The following is a 12,302-nucleotide window of genomic DNA, read 5'->3' as shown; positions in this document are numbered from 1 at the left end:
AAAGTGGCAGAGAGACAGAGGGCTCTGTACCCAAGTGTTGTCTTGTTACTTAAAGCAGTTGATGCAGCTTCTGTGCCTCTGTTTCAAGAAACTATTAAGGCAGATATGAGGGCATTTTAAGGTATTTTATGGTATAAACTGGGCAGCTCAGCAAAATGGGATGCTGTTGAGCATGAAGAAACACTGCAGACTAGGGCACTCACCACAGAAACCAGTACTTTGAAATCCCAGGCTGAAAGACATTATATAGCTACAGAGTTGTTTTAGTAAATATTTATGATCCGAAGTTGTTTTCTGTTTGGGTATTTCCCCGAGACCTTCAAAGAGCCTTTCTGTGTATTTATTTTCTCTTTAAAAGCAAAAAGCCTTTTTATGTATTTGGTTTATATTTGAAAGGAAAAAATAAAAGCCAAGTAAATAATATTTGAAATGCTGTAATGCAGCAGTTTCTCCTTTGCTCATGTCATGATGGCTGGTTTCTGTTCCATAAGCCTCTTGACACCAAATGCAGGCAGGCAAGTGCCGAATGAGAGGAAGAAATAGTGCTGGGGCTTTGTTGTTTGACTTGGAGCTCCCCGCTAGCATGGCACAGCGGAACGGCAGCTGGGCAGCTCTGCACAGTGTTATTTAACACATCGTAAATGCTCCAAAGTGCCCTTCCTAAGGTCAGTTATCTGCAGTCAACTCCAGGGTGATATTTCACAAACATTCTGAAAGACTGAGTGTGAAAAATGGAGTCTGGTTTTGCAAGTGCTTTAGTAGCCCCAATTAGTTGTAACTCCCAGTAACTGACGCAGTGTTGCTTTGGGGCTGGGTTCACTCGGGGTATGAGCAGCTTTCCTGGTTCTCAGGTTGCCAGCTGGCCACAGCCGATGGAAGTGTTCATGGGTCTGGACTAAGACCTGGTTTGGATGTTGCGTTTTAAGTGGTGTTTGATCATTTCCATACACCAAGGCTGTAAGATTTGGACTCACTGAGACAGCAACCCGGCTGTGTGGGCACAGTCCCAGCCCCAGATGTGGCAGTGAAACCCTTCTGCCTGCTCACGCTGTCACACTCTTTTCTTCAGGCTTCACCGGTAACTGTAAACAGCTTGACTAGAAAAACAGCAGTTTCAGGAAGACTTTTGATCTTGAGTATGGAGGCAGTCAGGCATTGCGGTGTGGGGTGAGAGTACTTGCACTTCTGCTTGTCCCAAAGGTGTCAGTGGGATTTTTCTTCTTACCTGTATCAAGACTTGTGGTGTGAATGGCTCATTCTTTGAATTGGTTTAATGTGAGATACCTGACCCTCAGGATAAAAAAAAAGAGGTTGTCAGTGTCGCTGTGAACTAGCTGTGAGGGTCTGTGACAACATGTAGCTCTGGAGTTACCCCATCTGCAGGCAGGGGACAGAGAGGAAGTGACATTTAAAGCTCAGCGGAGCACAGTCAGGGAGCACTGCAATGCTTATGCCTTTGGGCAAAAGTGTCCCAGGAGATGCTCCTTCCAGTTGGCTCCATGTGGCCGACACTCGTAGCCCTGAGCAGAACTGGTGGAGCCTCTTACCATGGCAAACATTTCTGCCAGGGGCTCCCACGCATGGGGAGAATGTCAGTGTTGAGCTTCTCTTCCTCTTTATCAGGCTTTATCCTTAATTACCTGACCTACGCTGAAGGCTTCATTACAGTTTGACAGGTCTGCTTTCTCCTGAATGGAAATAAAGGGAAAAGGAGGTGGCTTCTCACCAGTTCTCTAAAGTGTGTGTCCACATGGGAAAAGGCATTATAAAGAAAAGTGGAGAAAACTCTGCACTGTATTTCCTAAATTGGTCGTCTTGTGGAATGTTGCCTAATTGAATCCTGCCTTTAGGAGTGATTGGTCAGGGCATCCTTGAATCAGTAAATGAGATTTGATGATTTGATGGGTTTTTTTTTGGTATTCTGAAGATTTTCAGCTGAAATGACATAATGTAAAACTGTGATGTGCCAGGGCTAAAAGACAAAGGTGGGGTGGAACTTCACCCTTTTTATAGATTAAAGAAATCAAGGTCATCTAAATGAATTCAGGGAATTCATTTTAGCAGAGACAGACATCAAAGCATGACATAACTTTGTCTTCACAACATTTGTAAAATTCAATATTAAAGTCATTCAACTTAGGGAATAAAATTTGATGTGTGCACATGTCAAGTGCTGTAATTCCTCAATCAGCATCATGAATCTGAGCTTTTTCAGCATTTGATCAAAGGTTAACTGCATGGGTTTCACTTTTTTTTAATATACTAGCCCGTTTTCTTCTTTGCATGTCCTCTAGGGCTTTCACTAACAAGATGTTTCAAAGTATTTAACAAACCCTCAAATCAATAAAGAGTCTCAAACTGACAGATCTGGTCAGCCTCTAGAGAGAGGTTTTAAAAGGGTAAAGACCCTACTGTCCCTAGTTTTATTTTATGACCTTCAGAAGAGAAGAAAATATCTGAGAGTCTTTAAGGGATATTTTTAGGATTATTTCTGCTACTTCCATTGGGGATACATTGCATTTTCTTTTGAGAGTCTCTGTTGAAATCTACTAGAAATTAGGTCTTAAATGCAACTGGTGAAAGAAGCGACATAACATCCATGTGCAGAAAATGCTGAAATAGGTAGAAATGAAAACAATCAAGGAACAAGGGGGAAGTTTGGCCTCAATGCTGTTTGTGTTGGCTTGTGGGGGATTTTCTGATCATAAATTCATCCTGTCTGGAGGCTGGGATATGGACACGTTAGTAGGTGTGTTCCACAGCAGGATTATGGGAGAACTAGTTTGGGGTCCAGCTTAAGAGTTCACACACTCTGCTCCACTGAATTGTAAGACCGAAGTTTGCTTCTGATCTATTCCCTTTTGGAAGTGCTATTTTTATACTTAAAAGGAGCACTTTGGGCCTCCTGGGGAATCTAAACTACTGATTCCAGAAATTTGAAGGAGAAAAGAAACCCTAGAATACTGGTCCTATGCCCTATTTCTTCTGGCCTGGTACTACTGAACTCCCAATTTCTTCTGGCCTTTTTTTTTTTTTAAAATTTTTCCCTCTATTTTGATTTCCCCCCTCCCCCAGGAAATTCTAACCTTTTTCTCTCTGATGTTGTTAAGAAGTACGGTACGATGCAGAGCCTGTAGTAGACAGAGGATGGAATCAATCTTGCAAGAGATTCTAGAGCATCTTTCTATGTTCCATCATAATGCATAAGATAGGAGTGTTGTGAAAAAGCCATTTAACTGGGGATGATTTACTGTAGAGATTTTATTAAGTTACATTTTCAAGGAATAAAATCACCTGGATTTATCAGTTTGCATAGTTGGGTCACATCAGAGGAACCACTGCATGCTTTGGATGGATGCAGACTCAGGAAAACATGTATGGGACTGATGCCTTAACTCCTCTACCAAAAGTCTGACTTCACTCTGCAGTGAATAAATTATTTTACTCATTAATATGGTATCGAAGCAATCTCTTATCAAACAATGCTATCACTGCTCTGAAACTAGGGATCATTTAAAAGCACAGTTTATCAGGAGGTTAAGCATCCCATGAAAGCTTTATTACTTCCAGTATTTTTATCACTAAATCAATTTTTATTCTTCCTCAATTTCCTTTCAGAAGTTAAGGACTTAATACTTTATATGTTCAGCTTAAATAACTGTAATGAGATCACAAATGTATCTTCAAAGTCAGTGGTTTAGGTTTTTTTATTTTGTTTAAAGGATACATCTTTTGCAAGCTGTTCACCTGTTGGGATATTTTATTTTCTTTAATGACAGGTGAATATCACATTGGGAGGTATGATAACAAGCATTGGGATTCTTCTTTGAAATGCACCAATGTCTTTGGTTTTCCAGGATAATATAGTAATTTTCTGAGGACAATCCTGATACTCAGAGAGTTAGCCACAACCAGGAACAGAAATCAAAGATGGTAGCTGTCTAGACAATTTTAAACTGTAAATATGTTCTGGTTCAATTTTGGATCAGAATTTTAGACTTCTCATCTTTATTTTTGTTGAGATTATAGGAAATAGCTTCAAAAACCTGCTTTGAAGTAGTAAGTTTAACTGGATAGGAAGATCACAGCCCCCAGTGTGTATGGTAGAAACATGGCTAAGGTTCCTCAAGTATCCACCCAATTTATTTATTTTAAAGTACTAACATAAATAAGAAATGGAAAGAATTTAATGTAGTAAGTATACTGTTCAGGCAAAGCTGTGGTGACTCTTACTGTGGGTGAGAAAGGAAAATTACCCACTTTGATAACCACAGGAACTGAAATATTAGAAATGGATAAGACTTTCTATTATTAAAGTGCAAGGCAGTGAGCTTAGAGGTGAATTGCAGTAATGCTTGTTCTACACTTAGGTAGCTCAGTGACCAGATTGGTGACATCTGGACATCTTTACACGTGGAGCAAAGTCTGCCTGGTGAATTGTTTATGTGGTGTCTAATGCAATATTCTCCTGAATTTAGGAGAAACTTGAATGTGGCAGAACTGATTCTTGGCAGGAAGAGAATGCACATGAGTTGCTGATAATCTTAGGGGTTTACTTGGATTGATTTCAGAATTTCTTTATAAGGCTTCACTGAAGCTATCTGCTGTTATGTGGAAAGGTATATCTAGTGCTGCAGGTCTGCTGGGAATGAGACTCACCTGAGTGCTTATTTAGGCAAGCCTGTGCCTTTAAGTACATACCACCCAAAGCAAAAAGCTGTTCAGTGAGCTGTGTCAGACTGCCTGAATGTCTTGCTTTCTTCTCACTCTCAGAAGCAAATTTGCAGCTTGGAGAGTGGTGAATACATCTTACATTTTAAATAAGTGTCTATATACAATTTACTAGCTCTTTAGAAGCACATACTTTTATTCTGTATTGCAGAAAACCAAAATTACATCATTTTGCAATCACCCTCTTGAAAACATGCCGTGGTTAACTATCATGGCACTGTTCTGGGTCGTAGGATAGAGCTGGGGATGCCATGGGTATGTCGCTGCAGAAGTAAAGAGAGTAAGGGAGGGAACTGGCACTCCCCAGAAACCTCCATTAGATGCTGTATTCATAAAGACAGTGGGAGTGTTTAGACCCAAACCTTGTTATTTGCTGCTCCAATTTCATAGAGTTGGATAGACCTGAGCACAACTTGGCTTGGGTCTTGTCTTAAACTACAATTTCCTCCAGGCTTAACAATTGGCTTGTGGCCTTTGGCCAAGAAACCAATGTGTTCTGAAGTCCTGAATGTGTGCAATGATGTTTTTGTTGGCTCTAAGCATCTTTTACTGTTGTAAAGATTTCTGCAAGGCTAGCCCATTCTCTGAAGGACTGTGCTGTGCTGTTGTTTTAGTTTCTTTGGTAAAAAAGTTGTGTGTGATGAAGCTGGAGCAACACCCTTTGTGTGCATATTAGCACTGGCAGGCAGCCCCTCCAGCCGCTCTTAGCTCACTTCCAGTCCTCAAGTTCATCACTGATGCGAGCGCTCTTGCCCAGCACCTCAAGTGGGAATGTAAAATCTGGGTTCTGTTGTGATGACCTTTCTAATGAACAACACTCAGTCACGGAATCTCATTCGCATGGAGAAGAAACGTGAGTTCTCTGGCTATCTGGGAAACTTTTTTCTCACCAGCAGTAGTGGGACAATCTATCATCAAGCATCACAGGATCTCACTCTTGTCCGATGGGATGCGCAAAAAATGCAAGGAAACAATTTGTGTGATTCTATGGTGCAGCCTTATTAAGATATTTATTCCAGAATTACTCTGGTGGGCGGAAAAAAAAGGCAAAACCCAAGAACCACCAAACAGGATACTAAACTTTGATTCTGGGTGTTTTGTCAGTAAAGGGAGCCTCAGTGCTCCATGTGTGCAGCCCTACACAGGACGCTTCAGGGCCACAGGACGGGTGACTCAACCTGAGCTGCCTCTGCCCTAAGGCCCTCTGTTACTTCTGAAAAGCTCCCAAAATGCCCTCTGGGTGATGGCCTCCCAGGTTTTCCTTCTGGAGCTGCTTTCTGCAGGAACTTTGCATGCTCTTTCCTGAAGAGCTGCTGATACTCCCTTCCAGGGCAGAGGCTGCTGTCCCTGGGCAGCAGCGGTGGGATCCAGCAGACAGGTCTCCAGATCCCCAGCGCCGTTCTCCCCTCTCTGCTCTGGCCAAGGGGGAAACAAAAGGAGAAGCTGATGGACAGTTTATATAGGTTCTGAAACCAAGTCGTGGTTGGGAAATTTTAGGGAAGATGTTTAATTTTTTTTTTTTTTTTCCATGAGGACCTTTTCAAAAAAACTCAAATGTAAACTGTTTTATTTTTGTTGTCACTTTTCAGCAGCCTTTGAGTTGCAAACTGGCAAACTTTCACACAAAATTAAATTTTATTTATTTGATATTATACTGAAAATATTTCATGTCGTCCACTGAGCGCTATGTTTTGATTTTTGCTTTTGGTTCAAATTACTTACTTTGGAATTGAAATTAGATTTTCTGCAGCAAAATGCAGCTACCTATAGTAGTGAAGCCTTGTCAGATAAGGAGACTGCTATCTGCCTGCCTGGGGTTGCTCACTGTTTCTTGTTTGTGATCAGGCAACACTTAAGGGGGTACTGTCAGAAAGCACAGAATCAAACTGGGTTTGAGTTTAATGGAAGATACATGGGTGGCAGCAGGTCTTGTAGAAGCTACTCTGAATATAAATCCACTCCTGAGTGTAACCAAGTGGCATTAGGAAGCATAGATCCTGGAGATTTGATACTGAACATTCATTTAGATGGCCCTAAGGAACGTACTCTGGTGCAAAGTGGGAGCAGATCCCATATATCCACAGTAGGTGGATCTGGGACCAATTACTCAGTTGCTGAAAGGATTGTGGTGGAGTCAATGTTGCCAACCCAGGGCATTCACAAACTGAGACTTGGCCCTCAAAAAATCATGGGATTCTGAAAGCAGTAGGGGTTGATATCTTGTAACTTATTTCCAGCTTTTAATCATTCACAAGGCGTGTTTTCAAGTTTTCAGAAATACTGACATTTTAATTGCCTTGAAAATGACAACTAAAACAGACCCTGGTGTGGTTGTATAGCTGGGGAAGCTAGGTCTTCATTGAAAACAAACATTGCCATAGTGACAAATCAAGGTATGTGTTGGCAAACAAATGAACAGATTTCCCTCAAATGATAGGCCAAATAAACTAAGCCATGAAAAGTTGGAATTGATTTTCATTTTCAAGTGACCATTCTTCTGCAGGGTTGAATATTCATTTGGTCAGTCTGGTTTTGCTGGCATTGGAAGCCAGTGATTGAAAATGACCAGTCTCATTTTGGAGTTCATTGAGGCTGAACAGTACAAAGCATATGGCAAAACACAGATTGGCTTTTAAGAAGTTATTTACATTTTAGTAATCTGGAATGATAGGCATTTTAAGTGTTTTATGCTGATTGAGCCTTTAAAATGAAGTCTGTTTGATCTGGTAAACATTAATGCCTATTTAAAGCAGACTTACAGAATGTCTAAAGTATTTCTATAGATAAAACGACCACATGCGTTTTGCATGTTTTTAAAATCTAACAGCTTGTTGTTTTCCCTTCTAGGGGACAAGACTCTCTGGATTACGTGTGGAAACACAGAACATATTCTTAAGTCTTGTACAAGTTTTCTCATGTACTGACATTTTGATCGGCACCGGCACATCAGTGACACGCTGTTGAGAAACATGTTCTACTAAGGTAAGACACTTCACTCTGAAAATAACTTGCCTTAGATGGACCTAAGGGCCTCATAATTCCCTCTAGAAAAGTTGTCACTGCAATTTCAGTGGTTTCCTTCCCTGCCTCCTGGTTTTGTGGCATGTTTTTTGTGTTGTGGTGGTTTTTTTGGTGTTTATAAAGGTGTCACGTCTAAATTTGCAATACTGAAAAGCAGGAATGAGTGAACACTTCCCAGTTCTATGTACAGACATTAGATAATGTGGTGGGTCCCCTAAGAAATAAACAGAGAGAAAGCCCATGAGATAACAGTGATACCAGCTTCCAGCTTTTCAGCCGTGTTCATGCCAGCATTTCACTTTGGTGTATTTGACAGTTGTTCTTTCTACTGGAGTGTGTACCTGAGCTTCTAAAGGTACTTTCTGCTGCTTAGCAAATCAGTTTTGGGAGAAAATCAGTTGCTTTTTTTTTTTTTTTTTTTAATTCTCGAAGCTCTCAAGAAGTAAGAGGTACATAACATTTCCAGCCTCCTGGGTGACTGCTGTTGATGTTGCTGCACCATGGGCAGCTGGTGTCTCCCACTTTGGCAGGGCCAGCTGGGGATCTATCTGCCCTGCTGTCTGATTAACAAACTGATTGTTTATGTAGTGAAAAGGAGTCAAATGTCACCCAGGCCTTTCATGCACTTGTACTCCCAGCTTTTAAAGAACTTGGCAAATATGACATCAAATACATGGGACAAAATTTGTTCTGCTATAGCTGTTAAGAGGTAAGGCAGCTCTCGGTGAGCAGCTTGTAGTGAATTAGGGCATCAGTTGTCAAAACATGAACAGATTAGTCTTGCTTCATATAGCATTTGATTGGTTCGAGGCTTTCCTTTCACCAGGATCTATTTCCAAGATGTTTTCTGTCCCGATTCATACTTTTTAATCTCTCTGATTCAGAAGTTAAAAGCAAACAAATGGAGTGCAGCTTATTGTAGCAAGGCTGACTCTGTTAAGCAACAGTGAGTGAAAAGGTTTAATTCTTGGGTTTGTGCAAATTATTTTAAACACAACAAGTCATTTTATGCTACCTACAGCCTTGGTTTAGACTGGCAAGACATGGTCTGGACTCAGCTTGGCTCTCCAAATATAGGAAAATTTTATTTTAAACTCATGTTTGTCTAGCATAGAGAAGCTATATTGGATATGCTGCGCACGTTTGCTGGGAGCCAGAGGAACTTTTTCTAGGCCAGGTATAATCCTCCATGTTTATGAATTGTACTAATAGGAAATGACAGCTTGGTTTGAAGTGCCCTCTAGTGGCAACAGGGATTTTGGATGAGGCATCTGAAATAAAATCAGCGAGAAGGAAAGCAAGCCTCAAAGCTAGGTCACCTTTTGAGAATGACTAAGGTCATTATTGCCCTGGTATATGAATTACTGCTCTGGCAGCACAGACAGCACGAGTAAGGATTGCATGTCAGGATGGGCTAATACTTACAGGTATACTTCAGGTGAAGTCTGCAGATACAGGGAAATAACCTGAAAAGAAGCAGCTAAAGAAATCCGTGCAACTAGATCTAATCATAAGGGAAACTAGAGGTGCAAAGGTGTCCCACAGCCACCTTCTGATTGTTATCGAGGGAGATGTTTGCAAGTAAAAGCGATAGCTGTTAAATTCTACATGTTAGAAAGATACTACTTTGATTTGCATATGAAATTTGCTGTCAGGAACAGTGAAGAGATACAGCACTGCACTGTGCGTGGAGCTGCTCCCAAGCTCCTGCCGAGCCACCCGGTGCTGCTGCGGAGCCCAAAGCCCGCACACGGGATTGCTGCAGAGCCAGCTCCGAGGTGTCAGGGAACCAATGGCCCTACCTGTGTGGGTTTGAGAGAAGCAGGGTTTTGGAACTGCTCAATGAGGGTGCTTTTGCTGAGAAATTACACCAGTGGGGTGGGAGGGATATGTTGCTCACTGTGGACAGCGGTGCCACAGCTGAACTCCAGGTTTATCCCCTTCTGACTTCTACTACTGTTCAGGTGACTTGTTCTCAGCTTTAAGCTGGTTACTCATGTGAGTTCTGTGCTTCTAGATGATGCACGTATAGAGAGGAAAAACATATTTAGCAGCATCAGTGTATAGTAAAATAAAATGCACTCACGCTTTCCATGAAAGGGATGCCAAAGGGCCCGTTTTCTTCTTGTAATAGTTGTCAGCACAATTAAATGCTTACTGGGATACTTCCACGTACATTATTGTGAGTGGTGGCTGCTTTCCAGTTTGCCAATGCCAAGGGAGGCAGATACAGCAGCTCTGAGTGACCCATGTGCACGATGTGCCATAAACAGTTATGAAGATTTTTCTGTGTGCCGGGTCCTGGTTGGGGCTGCCCTTCCTGCACAGGCTGCTTGTGTGCACCACTGCTCTGTGCTTTCTGTCTGGAGAGCTGCCTTGTCATACTGAAAACTTAGGCCTGAGGTATTTACTATGTGGGGTCCTCAAAAAAAGAAGCCTTTGTAACAGTTGCATAGAAGGAATATTAGAATTGAATTTATTTTGATGACAGAGTTTTCAAAATAACTCAGTAATAAGAGTAAGGAAACGCACGATTATGTAATATTGATGATGTTTATCAGCTGAAACGATGACTAAGAATACTTGGAACAGACTTTTCCAGGATACTGAACATTAAGCAGTGGCGTTTCAAGCCCTTATTTTTATTTCATTGCACCATCTAGTGGCCAAATGCCCCCAAACAGCCGAGCTGGGCAGCAGGAGCGCGGTCACACCGAGCTCTCTCGTGGGCTCTGTACACCCACGGTACCCGCTGTGTGCCAGGAACCTGCAGAAGTTCCAGTGGGCGAGTTCAAATGTTGTGTTTTCACAAGGTATTGAGTGTGGGAAGGATGTGTTCTGCGGCACCATCCTGCAGTGTGCTCAATAGAGTTTCCCTTTGAACGGGATTCTGTGGGAGATGTAACAGTAGGGAAATATTTTAATTATATTTGCTGATCCGTGGTAGCTGGGTTTCCTGATGCAACATGATAAATCACAGACGTCTGTGAGTAGAACTGTTGCTGAAGTATAGACAGATAAGAATAAAGTTAATGTAATCACCTTTGGTTTTTGTGAGAAATAGATATTACTCGTATTAGTTCACCTGCTGAAACACACAGAGCAAAATCCGAATGAAAATAGGGCAGCTAATAACTTTCACATCAGTTGGCATGTGAAAATAGAGATTATGGGGGGAACAACAGGCTAGGAAAACTTTGCTTTTTTTTAACAAAAGCTTCATGTGCATTTAATGAGGGTCTGTAACCACTGGTTCTTACTATGACTTGTTATAAAATAGTAAGTATTTTTCATCTGGGGATCTTCAAATGCTTTAAAAGTGAAGTTGTTAGCATACTCTTTGTAATTCTACTGCATTCTCTTACCCGGAATATCTCCTGAAATAAATATTTGTGTGTGGGGGGGTTTGTTTGTGGTTTTTTGTGTGTGTTTTTTGTTTTTCCCCTAGAAGGGGTAGCATTGATAATTCAATTTGCCTATTAGTTAAACAATGAACAAGAGAAGTCTTTAGTTCAGGATGGTCTGAGTAAATTACTGTCTTGAATTCAGTTTGCAAGTAGCCCAAGTACTCCGCATGTTACTATGATAGCAAGTAATGCAAAGTATTTCTTTTACCACAGTGTAGAATATCTCAGGGCCAGTCTGTGTAACAGTTCTATGGTTAAGTAGAAACTGGATCATATAAAGGGATTTATTCACCTTTGAGAAAACCGGAGACCAAATTTAAGTCAGTGTGCTGATTCTTCTGTCCTCCTTTCACATAAACTGCGCTGCTCTTTTCAGCACTTTCCTTTGAAGGATGATTTTTAAGGAAATGTATAGATTTCAAAGGTTTCTTTAGAGAAAATGGACTGTTTCCTGAAACTAACATTAATTTCATCTTTGTCAAGTTCTGCAGCCACAAACTGGTGGTGTTAATGCCCAATAAATCAATCAGGATCATTTCATGTTCCCACCTCAGCTGTTTTTTGTTTTATTTTCTTTTTCAATCAGAGAATATGTACTTGTAGCACACCTGGCCTCTTGCAGGAAGAGTAGAAAAAGTAGATAATAAGATGATGGTCTTTATTTTGAGAAATGTGTCAGTCATGGAACAGACAAGTAAACTGGGCTTTATTTTAGGAAACATCCTGAAGCTGCTGTATCCTACTAGTTTTTATTGAGGGGAGAAGAAAAATTATTCATGGCTTGGAAGTTGCTTTCAGTGTAGTTGCAAATCACACCAGGAGGGGTGTGTTGAAGGATAAATACAGGTAGGAGTACTTATTTCTTTTAAATTACTGATCCATCTAATTTTCTCATCAGCAAAGGCAGGGGATACTTTCTAGTAAAAGAGGTGAAAATTCTTCTGTTTTTCCCCACATAACAGCATGTTTCTTGGGTTGATGAAGGAGCAGTTGTGTCATTGTGGAGAAAAACATAATGTAATTAGTGTTGGCTGGAAATAATTTCTTGGAACATTTTCCCCAGAAAGGTAATATGACACAAAGTAAGTCTTTAGAGCATTGCTTAATTAATTTCCTATTTTTAAAGGAGGTAAAATAAAGTTT

The sequence above is a fragment of the Streptopelia decaocto genome (genome assembly GCF_964273445.1).
Source record: "Streptopelia decaocto genome assembly, chromosome: 11".
In the NCBI taxonomy this organism is placed as follows: Eukaryota; Metazoa; Chordata; class Aves; order Columbiformes; family Columbidae; genus Streptopelia; species Streptopelia decaocto.
Note: the sequence above shows the minus strand (reverse complement) of the source record.